Source organism: Capra hircus, chromosome 9 (genome assembly GCF_001704415.2).
Source record: "Capra hircus breed San Clemente chromosome 9, ASM170441v1, whole genome shotgun sequence".
NCBI lineage: Eukaryota > Metazoa > Chordata > Mammalia > Artiodactyla > Bovidae > Capra > Capra hircus.
The window spans coordinates 13,564,381-13,585,246 of NC_030816.1; the positions used below are offsets into that span (position 1 = coordinate 13,564,381).

The following is a 20,866-nucleotide window of genomic DNA, read 5'->3' on the forward strand; positions in this document are numbered from 1 at the left end:
AAATCATTCAGAGTATATTTTTTGAGTACCTGGAAGGTATAGCAAGTTAGTTGAGAGCCTCTCACATGAGAGAAAAGATACATATACTTTTGGATCAGAGAGGAATTCACAGCAAAACGTACTCTATTCAAATTACCAGTTGAAGTGGCTTATCTGTGCTGCTTGCCAGTCAACACACACAGATTCGCACATACACCCACACATGCCTACTGCCACCGCCGCTCTCCAAGATTCAGTGTCAAGCAAGGGAATTTCCAGCCAGACACCACTCACTTGGCTTTTACCCCATTTCTTTCTCCTCCCTTCAGATTGACTGGCGTTCAGCATGTCACACTGTTGATTGTTAACTTCTTGAAATAACGTATCCGTTGTTTCCATAACTTCCTGGGGGGCCATAAAGACAGAGTCTTATCATACTCTGATAAGAGTGGCTCTGATAGAGTGGCTCCTGGCCTGTGCAGGCTTGGCCTACATTGAGCATTCTGGGAATGACTGCCTCTGCAGACGCAAGCAAATTGAGACATGGGTTACGTGTGCCTGAGTCTCCTAGGACCCAGGTGGGAGCATGACTTCAACGTAAAAGCACTAACTTTAGTCCCATGAGAATCCTTCTTTCGGGGCATTGCTGCACCCTTACAAAGGCCGGTGTGAGCCTAAGGGAGTGCAGTTTCCTACTCTGATTTTTTTTTTTTTTAATTAGCTTAGGATAAAATGATGATGATATTTTCTGGATCTTGTGGTACCTGTAGTATGTATGGTTTTTCAAAAGCTGTAACTTGTTTCCATTGTCTCAGTCTTAACCTCTAATTCTAAGAGCAACATGAATTTAATAGCATGTAAATCCAGCTGCTTTAGATAGACAATGAATTAATAGTAAAAAGAAGGGAAAGAACAAATTTGTTACCTATATCCCTCGTTTTTTCTCATTGTGACTGCAGAATTTTTTTTTATTTTATTTTTTTATGTTTCACACACGCACATAACAACATAGCTGAAATAAACTTCTGTTTTGTTAACCTGGTATTAGTTGTTATGGATAAAATACTAAAGTCAAGCAAGTTGTGTTTTGATTAAAGAACTTAAGTGTTTGGTTTTGGTTATCATAAACCTACCGTCTACTAAGTAAAACTTTTTATTTAAAAAAAAATTTTTTTTTTTTTGATAATAGGTGGTAGGTCAATTCAGTCGCGCCCGACTTTTTGTGACCCCATGGACTGTAACAGGCCAGGCTCCTCTGTCCCTGGGATGGCACTAGCTTTATTTCTTCCGGGGGCCTGAGGAGCCCTGGGGACAGGAGTAGTTACGGGGGAGCTGTATGGTCACGGCCTTAGGTGGTGGGCATCTGGGGTGCCTCAGCTTGGGAGTGCCCATTTGGTGTCACCAGTAAAGCCACTGGGGGAGGTGGGCACTGCTCTCTTCTCGCAAGGCACAGCAGGCAGTGGCCACAAGCCCAACTCGCTCTAGGACAGGGCGCTTCATCTCGTGCTCCAGAAGCATGTGCAGACTCTGAAGGTGCGTTCAATGCGGTGTGCTGGCGGAAGAGTGGGTTAGCCACCGGGCTGCCCCATCGTCCAAGCTGTGCTTGCAAGAGGAAGCCTAACGGAGCAGCGACAGCACCGGTTGGAAGCTCTGTAGCTCTGGGTTGACATCTGTGCAGAGGATCATGCGCTGGCATGGTTTGGCAGCGGCTCCAGGTCCGGCGTGAGGGGATTGGCCAGGAGCGAGTCCTCGAATGTGTTGTGCAGTTCCAGCCTGTTAGTACCGCCCAGCATCCGCTCTGCTGTGTACTAATCCAGGACACACTTGCTGTTGCCCACGTGCCTGATGACCATGCAGTGACCTGGCTCCTCGCTCTGCAAGTAGAGCGCTGCGACGCTGTGTACCAGCACATCGTATACCACGCTGCTCTTGGACACCTCCTTGGAGCGGAACTGTGTTGGCGCCGACGGGTTCTGCCCGTCATTGTTGCCAGGTGGCTGTAGTTCAAGATGGACAAGGTCTTGAGGCCAGAGACAATAAGGATGTCCGTGAGCATGAACCTGAGCTTGGTCTGGCCCGACTGATAGTTGTCTCCACCCACAAAAACACGGCACTGCCACGTGAGCTCCAGGGTACCAGGCACTGGCGTGGTCTGTGAGTACCCACCAAGGAAAGCGCAGCCCTTCAAGATGCTGGCCACCCTGGAGAGCGTGGAGGGCAACACTTCCAGGCCCAGCTGGAAGGTGCGCAGCAGGCTCTCAGCGGTCTCACTGAGACCCAGGAGCACTTTGCAGAAGCGCTCAAGGTTGGCACTCCACACCGTGAGGATGTCTCCTCCGGCTGCTGCGTGTGCGCGCGCGTGCCCGGGAGGACGTCGTCGGCGTGCGCGCTCTGGTTAGTTAGTTGTGAGGAACTCGGGGGATACAGACAGCGCAGAGAGGGCGCAGAGTTTCCAAGAGTGGCCACAATAGCTCCTGCAGAGCCTGTGAGTGCGTGTCACGTCCTGCAGGTTCAGAGATGATCACGCTCGAGTCGGAGAACAGGCGGTCGTCGAGACCACCATGGGCAGTGAGCTGAAGTCACGAATAGCTCCTGGCCCTTGTTGTCCAGGCTCAGGCTAATGAGGGCCGTGGGCGTCAGCCAGTGGTTGTAGCTGGCCTCCTTGCGGCGGGTGCACGTGGTCCAGGACAGAGGCAGTCCAGCATGGCAGGGCTCAGCCTGGAGTGGTTGTGCCTGTCCCCGCGGAGCAGGACCCCAAGCTGGGGCAGCTGCTGGGCGGCCTGGAGGGTGAAGCACGTGGACCTGGCTTCGCTGTTGACGAATGTGATCCAGTACTTAATATAAGTCCTTGGCGTCCGGCTGTAGACCGCAGCGGGCTCTCAACCTTGAACTCGGTTTTCATCCATCACGAGGAATGGTGCGGAGTCGGCGGGGACAGCAGCAGGTGGCTAAGTAAAACTTTTTATAAAACGTTTAATACAGATATAAAGTTAATCATATATATATTTTTTTAATTTAAGGAGATAACACATAACAGTTTAAGTTCAACTTGGTTTGATTCAAACATATCCTTCTAGACATAAGACTGTATGAAACATTTTATCTGGAGATTTCAATGAAAACGAGTCCCTTTGTGTGTATGTGTGTGTGTGTGTTTAAATTGGAGGATAATTGCTTTACAATGTTGTGTTGGTTTCTGCTGCACAAAATGCGAATTAGCCCTAAGTATACATATATCCCCTCCCTCCTGGGCCTTCCTGCCACCTCGCCCCACCCCACCTCTCTAGGTCATCACAGGAGCACCCGGGTAAGCGGCCTGTGCTGCACAGCTGCTTCCCACTAGCTAGCTGTTGCACGCGTGCTGGTGTGTACATGTTGGTGCCACTCTCTGGACGTGTCCCACCCTCTCCTTCCCCTCCTTGTTCGCAAGACTGTCCTCACCTTTGGCTCCATTCCTTCCCTGCAAATAGGTTCATCAGTACCATTTTTCTAGATTCCATATATATGTGTTAATGTAGGATATTTGTTTTTCTCTTTCTGACTTAACTTCACTCTATGTAACATGCTCTAGGTTCATCCACCCCAGTTCACCTGACTCAATTGCCTTTCTTTTTACAGCTGAGTAATATCCTGTTGTACATTTGTACCACATCTGTCCATTCATCTGTCGATGGACATGTAGGGCACTTTCATGTCCTGGCAGTTGTAAATAGTGCTGCAGTGAACATTTTGGTACGCATGTCTTTTTGAATTATGGTTTTCTCAGGGTATATGCCCCGTAATGGGATTGCTGGGTCATAAGGTAGTTTTATTTCTAGTTTTTAAAGAAATATCCATGTTATTTTCCATAGTGGTTATATCAATTTGCATTCCCACCAACAATGCCAGAGGGTTCCCTTTTCTCCACATCCTCTCCAATATTTATTGTTTGTAGATTTTTTGGTGATGGCCATTCTGACTGGTGTGAAGTGGTACCTCATGTAGTTTTGATTTGCATTTCTCTAATAATGAGTGATGTAGAGCATCTTTTTGTGTGTTTGTTAGCCATCTGTATGTCTTTGGAGAAATGTCTGTTTAGATCTTCTGCCCATTTTTTGATTGGTTGTTTGTTTTTCTGATATTGAGCTGCATGAGCCGCTTGTATATTTTGGAGATTAATCTTTTGTCAGTTGCTTTGCTTACAACTCCTATTCTGAGGATTGGCTTTTAACCTCATTAATAGCTTCCTTTGCTGTGTAAAAGCTTTTAATTTTAATTAGGTCCCTTTTGTTTTTATTTCCATTACTCTAGGAGGTGGGTCAAAGAGGATCTTGCTGTGATTTATGTCAAAGAGTGTTTTCCTATGGTTTTCTCTAGGAGTTTTATAGCTTCTGGCCTTACATTTAGGTCTTTAATCCATTTGAGTTTGTTTTTGTGTATGGTGTTAGGGAACGTTCTAATTTCATTTTTTTTACATGTAGCTGTCTAGTTCTTCCAGCACCATTTATTGAAGAGGTTGTCTTTTCTTCATTGGATATTCTTGCCTGTCTGTCTTACATAGCTGATGTCCTGACTGACATCTCCTATAAAATTAGTGAAGGGATGACTTAATTCCTTTTATTTCATGACAGTTTCTGTAAGCTCACATAATGTTACAATTCTTTTATTGTCAGATTTAATATAAAATCTTAGATGGAATGACTGGGATATAGAATCGAAGAATATATGTTGACACAAATTTTAAAACTACATTGTTTGCATGTTTACTTACTCTATGATAAATTGATAAATATTTACTCTGTGAGGGCTTTCCTGGCAGCTCAGCTGGTAAAGAATCCTCCTGCAACGCAGGAGACCTGGGTTTCATCCCTGGGTTGGGAAGATCCTCTGGAGAAGGGAAAGGCTACCCACTCCAGTATTCTGGCCTGGAGAATTCTATGGGTTGTATGAATCCATGGAGTCGCAGAGTCAGATGCAGCTGAGCGACTTTCACTTTACTCTATGAAGCCCTTTAAACACTAGATGGCACTAAAAATATATCATGATAAATTTTGTTATTCATCACGCGGATGTAGTATTAATTTTATGAGCTTGTAAGTTGGTACGTACTTTGTTTAAATTTTTTAAACATTTAAAACAACTGAAGTGCTACTAGTGCAGTTGATTATTGAAAGAGGTAATAAAATCACCAAACTGCAGAAATACATAATTTGTAATTAAAGCTATTCAGTGTTCAGTGGACAACAGATATTACCTTTCTGACGGCTTTTTCATCATATGTGTTTGCTCTCTAAATTCACTAAGGGAAAGCACTACTTTGCAAATGAACTTAATGGAGAGGTCTTTTTATTTGTTTGGCTGTGCTAGATATTAATTGCGGCACTTGGTATCTTTAATCTCTGTTTTGGTGGCATCTGAGCTCTGTATTGTGGCATGTGGGATCTAGTTCCCCGATCAGGAATTGAACTGGGACCCCCTGTATTGGGAGTGCAGAGTCTCAGCCACTGGACCGCCAGCAAAGTCCCCAGTGAATATGTTCTTAAACTGTTTGATAATCTGATTATGATGGAGCATGATGTATGAGCACATTGATAAAAGATTGAAATTCTTGACATGTAATACTTCCTCTAACAAAAATAACATAAAATTAGTGATATGCCACTACATGAGGACATCAGTGAGTCACGATAGATTTATCATCAGTCCAAGGAATATTTCCAGTTAATCACTGCACAGAAAGCTTTGAAATGACCCGAAATGTCACAGAAAGAGGTTCCTAAATTTGACAGCTGTCCTAAAATTTTACCTATTATTATTAGATAATTTGTGAAGCTGAAAGAAAGTTTTATATACTATTGCAAGTAAACACAGTAAGATCAACTGTGCTAGAGGAAAGCCCAGTTATCTTCTTTATCCTGTGGAGACAGGATTGATGAGGATAGCCAGTCACCAGGGAGAGGTGTGTTAGGTGGTATCATAATTCAAGTGTTCCATAGTGTCTGAATCTTGTGATATTTGTAGGATTTGCTTGCTTTAAAAAGTTTCTCATTTGTTGTGACTTCTCATTACAGACATGTTATTCATTTTTGTGTATAATATTGTATTTTTTTCCTAAATAGAGTTCAAAAATGGTATAAGCTTCAGATCGCAAAAATTATTCATTTTTAGCCCATACAGTCTCTGCTTTCTTTTCACTATTGGACTTTTGTTTATGTTGTTTTCTTTGTTTTTTATGTCCTCTCAATATTGCCTTTCTAATTTCTACTTGCCTAGGACTAAAAGACCTGGTACATATATCATATTTTCTTCATGAAAAGGACTTTGATCTTTCTCTCAAAGCTCTACATTTCCTCAAGTCAATCGAGAATAATTTCTCCCTCATCTAGAAAAATGTATTTTTATTTCTTTTGTGACATGTTATTTTGTATATCTTACATTATATATACTTATGACTGTGTTATTTTTCCCTGTTGGGGTCTTAACTTTCTGATGGAAGAATCTAAATCTTATCCATATGTATCCTGTGTAATACTTAGCACAGTAATTTATATCCTAGGTATCCCCTAAATATGTGTAAAATTAATGAAGGCGTGAACATTGTTTGATCTGAAGGTCACAACATAACGTTTTTCTCTGCCTATGTATTCAAACTCTGAATATTTTGGTTTTAGGTGTATACTTGTATTTAAAATAAAATATGCAACAACCAGACTCTTGGAGAAAATAAAGGAGAGGTTTTTACATTTACAAGAAATCATGGTCCCATCTCGACATCGGCAGCATTACAAGACCACAGATCCCTCTTCCAGCATATATTTAGTCTGTGTCAGAAGGCAGCAAACTGTAGCCCGTGGGCTAACTCCGGTTAGCTGCCTGATTTTGTAAATAATGTTTTACTGAAACACAACTGACTCATTTTTATCATTTTGTGACTTGTTTTCAAGTCAGAAAAGCACATTCGAGTTGTTTTGATAGACTGTAATGGTGAGCAGAGCCTAAAATCTTTACCATCTGATCCTTTAACAAGAAAATTTTGCTTTTCTCTGATATGAATCTTGTTGGTAGTTAGGTAGCTAGATAACTATATAGGAGAATCCAAAGCTTTCCTTTTAAAAAATGAGTTGGGAATAAGAGAACTACTAAAAGTTTAGCTTTGGAGTTAACACTTTTTCAGAGTGTTTTAAAGGTTAGTTTTCTCTTGGAACATATACACCCCATTGGGTAGTAGGAACTACTCCATAGAAATTTGCAAACAGTGGAGAAAGACCAACACATCTTAGTTCCACACAAAGAGGTGGAGCTTAGTGTGGTTTGCCACACTAAGTAGGCCAGCCAGTAGTCACCAAATCAGTAACTTGTGAAGTCCTGCAGTTCAGTTCAGTTCACTCACTCTCATTTCTGACTCTCTGCAAACCCATGGACTGCAGCACGTGGAGCTTCCCTGTCCATCACAAACTCCCGTAGCTTGCTCAAACTCACTTCCACTGAGTCAGTGATGCCATCCAACCATCTCATCCTCTGTCATCCCGTTCTCCTCCCCACTTAAATCTTTCCCAGGATCAGGGTTTTTTCAAATGAGTCAGTGGCCAGAGTATTAGAGTTTCAGCTTCAGCATCAGTCCTTCCAATGAATATTCAGGATTGATTTCCATTAGGATAGACTGGTTGGATACCCTTGCAGTCCGATGGACTCTCAAGAGTCTTTTCCAACACTACAGTTGGGGGAAAAAAAGCATCAATTCTTTGGCTCCCAGCTTTCTTTATAGTCCAACTCTCACATCCATACATGACTACTGGAAAAACCTTAGCTTTGACTAGACAGACTTTTGTTGGCAAAGTAATGTCTCTGCTTTTTAATATACTGTCTAGGTTGGTCATAGCTTTCTTTCCAAGGAGCAAGCATCTTTTAATTTCATGGCTGTAGTCACCATCTGCAGTGATTTTGGAGCCCCCCAAAATAAAGTCTCACACTGTTTCCACTGTTTTCCCATCTATTTGCCATGAAGTGATGGAACCAGATGCTGTGATCTTAGTTTTCTGAATTTTGAGTTTTAAGCCAGCTTTTTCACTCTCCTTTTTCACTTTCATCAAGAGGCTCTTTAGTTCTTTTTTGCTTTCTGCCATAAGGGTGGTGTCTTCTACATATGTGAGGTTATTGATATTTCTCCAGGCAATCTTGATTCCAGCGTGTGCTTCTTCCAGCCCAGCGTTTCTCATGATGTACTCTGCATAGAAGTTAAATAAGCAGGGTGACAGTATACACCCTTGACGTACTCCTTTCCCAGTTTAGAACCAGTCTGTTGTTTCATGTCCAATTCTAACTGTTGCTTCCTAACCTGGATAGAGATTTCTCGAAAGGCAGGTCAGGTGGTCTGGTGTTCCCATCTCTTGAAGAATTTTCCACAGTTTGCTGTGATCCACACAGTCAAAGGCTTTGGTATTGTCAATAAAGCAGAAGTAGATGTTTTTCTGGAACTCTTTTGCTTTTTCAGTGATCCAGCAAATATTGGCAATTTAGTCTCTGGTTCCTCTGCCTTTTCTAAATCCATCTTGAACATCTGGAAGTTCACAGTTCATGTACTGTTGAAGCCTGGCTTGGAGAATTTTGAGCATTACTTTGCTAATGTGTGAGATGATTGCAATTGTGTGGTAGTTTGAGCATTCTTTGGCATTGCCTTTCTTTGGGATTGAAATGAAAACTGACCATTTCCAGACCACTGCTGAGTTTTCCAAATTTGCTGGCATATTGAGTGCAGCACTTTCACAGTATCATCTTTTAAGATTTGAAATAGCTCAGCTGGAATTCTATCACCTCCACTAGCTTTGTTCGTAGTGATGCTTTCTAAGGCCCACTTGACTTCACATTCCAGGATGTCTGCCTCTAGGTGAGTGATCATATCATCATGATTATCTGGGTCATGAAGACCTTTTTTGTACAGTTCTTCAGTGTATTTTTGCCACCTGTTAATATCTTCTGCTTCTGTTAGGTCCATACCATTTCTGTCCTTTATCGAGCCCATCTTTGCATGAAATGTTCCCTTGGTATCTCTAATTTTCTTGAACAGATCTCTAGTCTTTCCCATTCTATTGTTTTCCTCTATTTCTTTGCATTGATTGCTGAGGAAGGCTTTCTTATCTCTCCTTGCTATTCTTTGGAACTTTGCATTCAATTGTGTATATCTTTCCTTTTCTCCTTTGCCTTTTGGTTCTCTTCTTTTCTTAGCTATTTGTAAGGCCTCCTCAGACAACCATTTTGCCTTTTTGCATTTCTTTTTCTTGGGATTGGCCTTGATCCCAGCCTCCTGTACAATGTCATGGACCTCAGTCCATAGTTCATTAGGCACTCTATCAGATTTAATCCCTTGAATCGATTTGTCACTTTCATTGTATAATCGTATTCCACTGTATAATCATAAGGGATTTGGTTTAGGTCTTACCTGAATGGTCTAGTGGTTTTCCCTACTTTCTTGAATTTAAGTTTGAATTTGGCAATAAGGAGTTCATGATCTGAGCCACAGTCAGCTCCTGGTCTTGTTTTTGCTGACTGTATAGAGCTTCTTCATCTTTGGCTGCAGAGAATATAATCAGTCTGATTTTGGTGTTGACCATCTGGTGATGTCCATGTGCAGAGTCTTCTCTTGTGTTGTTGGAAGAGGGTGTCTGCTATGACCAGTGTGTTCTCTTGGCAAAACTCTATTAGCCTTTGCCCTGCTTCATCTGTACTCCAAGGCCAAATTTGCCTGTTACTCCAGGTGTTTCTTGACTTCCTACTTTTGCATTCCAGTCCCCTATAATGAAAAGGACATCTTTTTGGGTGTTAGTTCTAGAAGGTCTTGTAGGTCTTCATAGAACCCTTCAACTTTGGCTTCTTCAGCATTACTGGTTGGGGCATAGGCTTGGATTACTGTGATATTGAAAGATTTGCCTTGGAAACAGAGATCATTCTGTCATTTTTGAGACTGCATCCAAGGACTGCATTTCAGACTCTTTTGTTTTCTGTGACGGCTCCTCCATTTCTTCTAAGGGATTCTTGACCACAGTAGTAGATATAATGGTCATCTGAGTTAAATTCACCCATTCCAGTCCATTTTAGTTTGCTGATTCCTAGAATGTCGCCGTTCACTCTAGCCATCTCCTGTCTGACCACTTCCAATCTGCCTTGATTCATGGACCTAACATTCCAGGTTCCTATGCCATTTTGCTCTTCATAGCATCGGACTTTACTTCCATCACCAGTCACATCCACAACTAGGTGTTGTTTTTGCTCTGGCTCTGTCTCTTCAACCTCTCAAGTTATTTCTCCTCTGATCTCCAGTAGCATACTGGGCACCTACCAATGTGGGGAGTTCAGCTTTCAGTGTCCTATCTTTTTTGCCTTTTCATACTGTTCTTACGGGATGGGTGCAAAGGTATAATTCTTAGAATCTGCCCTTCCCAGGTCATATTAAAATACACACACACACACACACTACACACTCATACTCACACTCCCTATTGTGTACAGTAGGCCTGGCTCCATCCAGTGAAGGAAGGATTCGGTGTGCAGAATGAGGGCTGTGTCCTGCAATGAGAGGCCCTAGAACAGGAGGCCTTTATCGCATCCGGTCTCTGCTTTTTCTCGGTGCCTTTCACCTGCCTCGGTTTCTCCTAACCTCTCTGCCCTACCTTTTCCTGTTCAGACCAATTTCCAGTCTTCCAAAAGTAGGACATCAAGTCATGGGGCAACCGAGTTAAAACCTAGCCTCCCAGGAAACAGTGAAGGTGGAGAGATTTCAAGAGGGCGCTTGAGGGGCTTCCCTGGTGGCTTCGTGGTAAAGAATTCACCTGCTGAGGTGGTTCAGGCCTTGATCTGGGAAGATCGCAGTCTGTGGAGCGGCTAAGCCTGCGCTCTAGAGTCGGGAGTGCCAGCAGAGAGGCCCCGGTGCCTAGAGCCTGTCCTCCTCACTAATAGAAGCCATTGCAACGAGAAGCCCGCACACTGCAGCTAGAGAACAGCCCCCAGAACAACAAAGAGCCAGCACAGCCAAAATAAATACATCAATAAATAAATAAAAAAAAAAACAGGTCACCATTGCAGAAAAGCCAGCTCTGCTTGGCAAAAATGGGGCGGGTCAACAGGCTGTATACTCCACAAAGTTGTTCTCTGTGATGAGAGCAATAAAGGGACCTGGTGAGCAGACCCAGGGCCACTGCCTTCTTATTCCTGAGACTACCATGTAGGAATGAGCACCTTAGATGAAAACAGAAAGCCATAATATTTATATTAAAAAAGTTAAAATATTCATGATACACCACCTGCACACAACTAGTCCAGTTGGCATCCTGAAAGCAGGACCCAAGGTACGGTTTTCTAAGGGAGCAAATACATAACGAGCGTGTTGGCTCAGCAGGTGTGGGTGGAACTGAGCAGCCGTGCAGCAGGTCTGCAGCTGTTCCTCTGAGCAGCCCTTTTGCTGCTCATCACAATACATTTCTTGGGAATAGGGTTCCTGGCACCCTATTTCAGGAGTGGAGACGATGTGGAAAAAATCTGACCTTACCTTGGAGAGATTCCATCCTATGGAATATAGTAACTGGTGGGTTGCACCCATCAACCTGATCTCATGCCTTATCTTTTTATTCGGGCATGGCAAATATTATTATTACATATCCCTCTTTAAAAGGAAAACGCCTTCTCTACCTTGGCCACTTTCAAAGGCTGGAGATTCTGGGGGCAGAGACTTCGATAGAGCATGCAGGCCCTAGAGGGAATTTCTTCCAAAGCCCTCTTGTGCATGTGAGCAGAGCACCAATGGAGTTCCTTTCAACACCACCCCAACCCACATGGGAAGAGGGGCCAACGGTGTGGACCTGGCCGGAAATACATGGCAGTGCCAGCTGCCCCTACCCACCCTGTCCCCACTTTGCCACTCTGCAGATTGATGTCTGCACCTGGAAACTTTCCTGATGGCAAAAGTATATCCCCACACTGGGGCTCAATTCTCACTCTCTGAAGCAGGGCAGGGCCCTGAATCTCATCGTTCTCCCCAGCATATGCTAGCCTTCCTGGTGAGCTGGGGACTTTCAGTGGATAGGACGCCACATGTAGCTGATGCCCTGGCAGATGCAGCATGTCTGGACCTGGGGTGGCTCCTTGCATTCTTGGCTGGTTGGTCTAAATCTTCACAGTCGTAGCATCTATCTCCCGTTCATCTTTCTTCTGCATGTGGTTCCCCTTTGGCCACCTCTCACTCCCAATACAGAACACCCAGCAGGGCCAGTGACACTGAGAGAGTCCAGTCCCTAAGGGGACTTCTCAAAGGTGAAGCCCACCTTTGAGGAAGCCCCCACCTTCCTTCAGGCCCTGGAAACCCTCCGTGTGTCTTTCACTCTGGGGCACAAAGTGTGGCACAAGCTTGGTGCTGTCGTTCATGAACAGCAAGCCTGACCCATGTTCCTGCTGGGACTCACTTACAGGTGCTGGCATGGTACTGCAGCTGCAGCTCTGCCATCTGGGCCATGTGCTCTGGCATGTTGGCGTAGCCACCTGCAAACTGCTGGCCTGACCTGGAGACCATGGTGGTCAGTTGAGCTCCTGAGTAGGCAGTTGGTGCCCCGCTGTGAGTCCAGAGGCAAGAAGGTGGGAGAAGAGGCTGCTGCAGCTGCTCTCATACCCCGGGTGATGCTTATGACACCAGCATTTGAGAATCATGATTTAGATAGACCAAGAGAATGAGGAGCAGGTTTAAAGAAGTGTATAAGCACATACGAAAACTTGCTTATGATAGCCCTGCGGCTTCCAAAGTACACACTGCGCAGGTTCCGGGAAGTGCTCACGGAATGGGGATTTGAGATTGGGCTGCATGATGGGCAAGGCATCAGATATTTGGCATCTGGACTCTGACCGGCTCTGGAAGGGTAGACTTTGGGCCTGCTGGGCTTAGGAAGACTCTCAGAAACTATTAGAGGTGAAGTGTCTGAAATAATTGAAAAGAAAAGAAAATTGCACTTAGCTGTGCAGTTTATTCAAGATCCAGTCATAATTTTAGATTTACTAGTTTCTACCCAGGTCTCATTGCAGGAGCACCAAAATGGCAGTCACTCCTTTTACTGCCTGAGGAGCACTCACCTTAGCTTCTCAGCCTCATCTTTCAAGTGTGTCTAACATGAATGTGAATGAATTTTTTCCTAATACTTGAAATAGACAATTTTTTTTTTTTCATTTTGACTTTTCAGCCCCTCTTTGGTCTAAGTCTTCTAGGACTACTTAATACATGCTTGTGTGAAGACCTCTTGCGTGATTCTGCTAGAGCCAGGATAGAGGTTTCTGATTCTTCAACTATTTTGAAAGTAAGACAGTACAAAAAGATAAAATCATTTGCATACTTAGTTGCAACTTATATTGGTCTATGCCCTCTTTCCTCCTCCTGCCCCCCTCCTGTAGGCTCAGAGGATAGATATAAAGGGAGATAGAAAAAAATAGCAGAGCAAAATGAATTTTACATTTTCTGCATTTGACTGCTTTGTTCTTTCTACTACTTAATGGTACCAGAGTATGAACAGTTTGTAAGTTTTTTTCATAATGTAAGTGCCTATCTTCATCAGGGGTAGTTTTTCCTCACTAAGACCATTCACTCTTATTTGCATAGGGAAATCACAGGAACGTGCAAAAGACACAAATCACTGAAATTCAGACTGTTTATTTTTAGCCATAAATGGTTCTGATAAGCATGCATATCTGCATATTTACCATGGATTATTAATTCTTTATGTTCACTAAGGCATATCTCTCCATCTTAAAGTTCCTTTGTATTCCATCAGATTTATGGTACATAGTAAATCCTCAATACATATGAGTTGATTTATACAGCTGGGAAAAAAGATAGGTTCAAAGTCATTGATAATGCCAGCTGGAAAATTTGCGATCTGTACAACTGCACGTGGATGAACATTTATAGGTGAAATGTATGGTGGATAATGTGACAATGCTCTGCTGCTGCTGCTGCTGCTGCTAAGTCGCTTCAGTCGTGGCCGACTCTGTGTGACCCCATAGATGGCAGCCCACCAGGCTCCCCCATCCCTGGGATTCTCCAGGCAAGAACACTGGAGTGGGTTGCCATTTCCTTCTCTAATGCATGAAAGTGAAAAGTGAAAGTGAAGTCACTCAGTCATGTCTGACTCTTTGTGACCCCATGGACTGCAGCTTACCAGGCTCCTCCGTTCATGGGATTTTCCAGGCAAGAGTACTGGGGTGGGGTGCCATTGCCTTCTCCGGAGAATACTCTAGCAAGCATTATTTGTGAAAGGTGGGTAATTCTTGATGCACTGAGAAATTTACAAAAGAATAGTGATATATTGCAAAGCTTGTCTATAAGATCTGCGCCCTTAAGCATTTTCCAAAGTTAGAGAAAAAGATATTATAAATCCTTTCTGGAATCGTTATTGCAATTTGCTTACATAGGTACTCTCCAGAGACCCTTGGTTATCAGTTTCTTCTTTTTGATAAAGACGGAGCAGGTTTTGCCTCCCTTGCTGACCACACCTTACACATATACTGCATCTGTCAGGAACACTCTTCATCTTCGGTGTGCCCCATCCTAGAAAGTACCCACATGTGATACTCTTTGCCTCATTTCTAGGTGTAAACGTTTCTCTTTCCAATTTGTTATATCAAAGGTTGGGGCTATTTTGAAATATTAAGAAACAAATGGAAACCCATATGGCAGAGATTTTTTGAAAGACATGTGTATCACCATTTGGGGAGTGATAAGGAAGCTATTCTGTCTTCACTGAGGAAAAAGTAATTGTCAATAGGCTTAAATTGCTGGAAAGTGTACTGAGCATAGATGCAAGGAAGAGTTTCTCTGTAGGGAGTGTTGTTAGGTTCTTGAATGGGTGACATAGGAGGTAGATCACTTTGATTTTCATTATTAACTCTTTGGTATCTTACTAAAATCTGAATTCTAGAATTTTCAATTCTAATACATTTCTTTTACTTTGGAAATAAGCAAAACCAAAAATTCCCACCAAAATGTTCTTTCTTTAAGGCCTCAGTTCTTTCTAGAGCTAGTGAAAATGGATAGACTGTGGAAGATTTCACTGAAGATTATGAGTGCTGCTCTAGAAAGGTATTGGAGGAGGTTTATTAAGTGTGAAAAAGCAAGATGCTCTTAGGGCATGTATAACTATGGCTGCCTTCAAAAAGGCAAGCATGGTGTTAGAAAACAGGAGTGTGAGAGGGACTGTTCTTATAGTGAACCAACCTTGGTAGCTCAGCTGGTAAAGAATCCACCTGCAATGCTGGAGTCCCGGATTTGATTCCTGGGTTGGGAAGAACTCCTGGAGAAGGGGTAGGCTACCCACTCCAGTCTTCTTGGGCTTCCGTGGTGGCTTAGACTGTAAAGAATCTGCCTGCAATGCAGGAGACCTGGGTTTGATCCCTGGTTTGGCACCCCACCCCAGTACTCTTGCCTGGAAAATCCCATGGGTGGAGGAGCCTGGTGGGCTGCAGCCCGTGGGGTCGCTAAGAGTCGGACACAACTGAGCGACTTCACTTTCACTTTTCACTTTCATGCACTGGAGAAGGAAATGGCAACCTACTCCATTGTTCTTGCCTGGAGAATCCCAGGGACAGGGGAGTCTGGTGGGCTGCCGATTGTGGGGTCACACAGACTTGGACATGACTGAACTGACTTAGCAGCAGTTGGGAAGATCCCCTGGAGGAGGGCATGACAACTGACTCCAGTATTCTTGCCTAGAGAATTCCATGGGCAGGGGAGCCTGGTGGGGCCCAGTCCATGGGGTCTCAAAGAGTCAGACATGACTGAGCGATTTTTCACTTTTCTAAGTGCATATATTGCCTATTCTGAAACAAATAAAATAATAAAATTAAAAAAACTCTTAATTCATGAACAACAAAAGCAATGGCACCCTGAATTCATTTAATGTTTACCAACAGGGATGTAGTTAGATAAATCACAATGCTCCATCTAATGGAATAAACTGCACCTGTTAAAAAGAATGAGATAGGCATAGAGAACATAGTAAGTGAGCAAAAGCAAAATGCAGTATGTACAAAGTTTCACATCTGTATATTTTTAAAGGTCACTCAAAGAGCTTTGTATACATAAACTCTTCTGTGTTCCAGTGTTGTTTTCTGGAAGGATACACATGGAAGGATGAATAGGGTTTTCCCATGGGGAGAGAATAGAGGGTAAAGAATGGGGAGGATGGTTTTATTTGTCATAAATTTCTGAATATTTATAATATGTGTGTATGTTACTTTGATGAATGCTTAAAGTGATATTATGCCTTTGTGAAAAAGTTCAGTGTCACATTCCACATTTTCCTAAACTGATGTGAATCCAAGTAGATAAGTTATATAATATTATACAAAACATCTGTAAAAATTTCACAAGTAGATAGCAGCTAATCTGTTCTAGACATTTTCTTTTTCTTTTCTTTTTTTTGCAGTCACACTCTTTCTTTAGAAGTGATTTATTAAAAATGGTTGGATTTTCCAAATTATTAGCAACAATATGATGCAGTGGAGATAGTAGTAGCCTGAGAGTCTCACTAGGACTTCCACCTGGACCCCTTCAGCCTAAGACCCAGCAAATTTCTGTGTTCAAAGAGAGAGGTGACTAGTTCATCTTTAAGATTCTGTCCCACCTTAGAATCCCAGGATTCTCTTACTGCTAAGAAAGCAGAGAATTCAACGCTGATTTTAGTAACATTGAATTTAAAGATGTAAATCTGTGATTTAAAGATTTTTAGCATCCTATGTGATATTATATATCACCAATTAGGAATGCTGACTCTTACACCAGTGTGTGTAGGTTAGTACCTTGGTAGAGGCTTGGTGATTATGGTTGGTATAATAATGACCCTTCAAAGATGGCTATGCTTTAACCCCTGAAACCTGTACATGCTGTATGTACACGTTGTCTAAAGTAACAAAGGGATTTTTGTAGTCGCTTTTGTTCAGTTCAGTTAGGTTGCTCAGTCATGTCTGATTCTTTGTGACCCCATGGACTGCAGCACGCCAGGCTTCCCTGTCCATCACCAACTCCCAGAGCTTGCTCAAACTCAAGTCCATCGTGTCAGTGATGCCATCCAACCATCTCATTCTCTGTCGTTCCCCTCTCCTCCTGCCTTCTTTCCCAGCATCAGGATCTTTCCCAGTAAGTCAGTTCTTTGCATCAGGTGGCCAAAGTATTGGAGTTTCAGCTTCAGCATCAGTCCTTCCAATGAATATTCAGGACTGATTTCCTGGAGGATTGACTGGTTTGATCTCTTTGCTGTCCAAGGGACTCTCAAGAGTCTTCTCCAACACCACAGTTCAAAAGCATCAATTCTTTGGTGCTCAACTTTCTTTATAGTCCAACTTTCACATCCATACATGACTACTGGAAAAACCATAGGTTTGACTAGACAGACCTTTGTTGGCACAGTAATATCTCTGCTTTTTAATATGCTATCTAGGTTGGTCATAGATTGTCTTCCAAGGAGCAAGCGTCTTTTAATTTCATGGCTGCAGTCACCATCTGCAGTGATTTTGGAGCCCAAGAAAATAAAGTCTGTCACTGTTTCCATTGTTTCCCCATCTGTTTGCCATGAAGTGATGGGACCAGATGCCATGGGACCAGAGTCCGTTTTGTAGTTGTGATTAATTTAATGATTTATGAGATAGGAAGATTATCCTGAAATATTATAATATCATGATCTTTGTAAGAGGGAGGCAGGAGGGTTAGTATCAGGGCCGGGAGAGGTAAAGATGACATTAGAGGTCATCGAATCAGAAAGAGATTTAAGGATGGTATACTTCTGATTTTGAAGGACCTAGGCCAAGGAATGCAGGAAATCTCCAGAAGCTGGAAAAGGCAAAGGAATAGACTTTTCTCTTGAAACTCCAGAAGGAACAAAATCCTTCTGACACCTTGATTTTAGCCCAGTGAAATCCGTTTTGTACTTCTGATCTCCAGAATGGTATCTTAGTATCTTAATAAGTTTATATTGCTTTAAATCACTAAGTCATGATAATTTGTTACAGCAGCAATAGGGAACTAATCCTGTGATATACATGTAGAATTAAAATTTAAAGGTCATATCAATTGTTGTACATGTTTCCACTTCTTTAATACAAATAGAAATTGTCAACCAAAGCAAGACTGAGGAATACCTGTGACCACTCACTATCAATCAATAATACATGTAAAATGTTGTTGACTTTTATAGACAAAATATAGGAAAAGATAAACCAATAGGTAAGTTTGAGGAACTTCCCTGACATTTAAATGTAAATGTACACTATTTCAGAAGGATAAGCTGCCAATAGTCATTCAAAGCAACTAAGAATGAAGGAATACTGTTGTGCTTGGCATGGATGGTGGAAAACTGTATGGGACTGTTTCAGTTTTTTCCCTAGCCTTCTAATGTAAATAGCTCTTTCGGAAAAGGTGACATTTTTGTAGTGGTATCAAATCCTGCCTGTAAGAGTGATTAACAGTGGCAACAGATACTCAAGTCCTGGTTCACCGTCCATCTGCATCCATTTTACTCTAGCTCAGCACTTCTCTGTCAGTTACAGTTTTAAATGTCAAGCACAACTCAAGTGGGACTCACAGATAAGGGAATTTGTAAGCATAATGTAGTACAAGTGTCTTGTTTTCCTTCAGAATTGACCATGTTTAGCAAGATTTACTGCGCTTTTTTTTCCCTCACTGTGCTTTTCCCCCTACCTGTACAGAGAGAGAGAGAGAATGTTGATGAGAGACATCCTGTGGCAGTGATAGGTCACTTTGAAGCCATAGTAACCTTTCAGTTCAGTTCAGTTCAGTCGCTCAGTCGTGTCCAACTCTTTGCGACCCCATGGATCGCAGCACGCCAGGGTTCCCTGTCTATCACCAGCTCCCGGAGTTCACTCAGATTCACATCCATCGAGTCAGTGATACCATCCAGCCATCTCATCCTCTGTCGTCCCCTTCTCCTCCTGCCCCCAATCCCTCCCAGCATCAGAGTCTTTTCCAATGAGTCAACTCTTCGCATGAGGTGGCCAAAGTACTGGAGTTTCAGCTTTAGCATCATTCCTTCCAAAGAAATCCCAGGGCTGATCTCTTTTTGAATGGATTGGTTGGATCTCCTTGCAGTCCAAGGGACTCTCAAGAGTCTTCTCCAACACCACAGTTCAAAAGCATCAATTCTTCAGCACTCAGCTTTCTTCACAGTCCAACTCTCACATCCATGCATGACTACTGGAAAAACCATAGCCTTAACTAGACGGACCTTTGTTGGCAAAGTAATGTCTCTGCTTTTGAATATGCTGTCTAGGTTGGTCATAACTTTCCTTCCAAGGAGTAAGCGTCTTTTAATTTCATGGCTGCAGTTACCATCTGCAGTGATTTTGGAGCCCCCCCAAAATAGTCTGACACTGTTTCCACTGTTTCCCCATATATTTCCCATGAAGTGATGGGACCAGATGCCATGATCTTCATTTTCTGAAAGTTGAGCTTTAAGCCAACTTTTTCACTCTCTTCTTTCACTTTCATCAAGAGGCTCTTTAGTTCCTCTTCACTTTCTGCCATAAGAGTGGTGTCATCTGCATATCTGAGGTTATTGATATTTCTCCCAGCATCTTGATTCTAGCTTGTGCTTCTTTCAGCCCAGTGTTTCTCATGATGTACTCTGCATAGAAGTTAAATAAGCAGGGTGACAGTATACAGCCTTGACGTACTCCTTTTCCTATTTGGAACCAGTCTGTTGTTCCACGTCCAGTTCTAACTGTTATGGCAGAGAGGAGCTACCCCACGTCCGAGGCCAGGGGCAGAAGCCTGGAGGACCCCATGCCCGGGGCAGTGGCCAAGAGGAGTTACCCCAAATCCGAGGTCAGGGGCAGTGGCCGAGAGTGCCAGGCTGCGACAGCACAGGAACGGCTGAGAGGAGCTCCCCCCGTCTGAGGTCAGGGGCGGTGGCTGGGAGGAGCTACCCCGCGTCTGAGGTCAGGGGCAGCGGCCGAGAGTGCCTGGTTGCGACAGCGCAGGAGCAGCCAAGAGAAGTTACCCCATGTCTGAGGTCAGGGGCAGCAGCTGGGAGGTGCAACCCCATGTCCAAGGAATGGTGGCTGCGTGGGAGGGCCTAGAGGAGCTATTCCACGTTCAAGGTCAGGAGGTGGTGGTGAGGAGATACCCCTCCTCCAAGGTAAGAAAAAAATATACTATCTCTCAATTACATAAAATATGTCATCTCAGTTGCCTCTTTTGACACAGTGTCTTGTTTCATGATGCAGGAGATAGTGAAGGACAGGGAAGCCTGGTGTGTTACAGTCCATGGGGTTGTAAAGAGTCTGATGTAACTTAGTGACTCTACAACAACAAGGAGCTAAAAGACCTGTATGCTTAAAATTGTAAGACACTGATGAAAAAAATCAAAGGTGACACAAAGAAATGGAGAGCTACACCATGGTCTTGGATTGGAAGACTCAATTTTCTCAAAATATCTATACTACCCAAGGCGACGCAGTCTTGGGATTCAGTGCAATCCCTATTGAATTACCAATGGCTAATTTGGCAGATCTAGAAAAAAAGAATCTTTATGGAAACACAAAAGACATGAAATATCCAAAGCAATCTTGAGAAAGAAAAAGGGGCATGGAGGAATCAGGCTTCCTGACTTCAGACTATAATATAAAGCTACAGTAATCAAAGCAGTATAGTAGTAGCACAAAACCAGAAAGATAGATTAATGGACCAGGATAAAAAGCTCAGAAATAAACCCACAAATCTATGGCCAATTAATCTACAACAAAGGGGGCAAGAATAGACAATGGAGAAAGCACAGTCTTCAATAAGAGGTGCCAGGAGAACTGGACATCTGCATATAAAAGAATGAAATTAGAGTGTTCTCTAATACCACACACAAAAATAAACACAGCA

At 43.0% G+C, this 20,866-nt stretch overlaps 1 pseudogene; it reads right to left on the reverse strand.

Moving 5' to 3' along the window:
* LOC102186016 lies at positions 1,328-12,096 on the reverse strand (annotated as a pseudogene).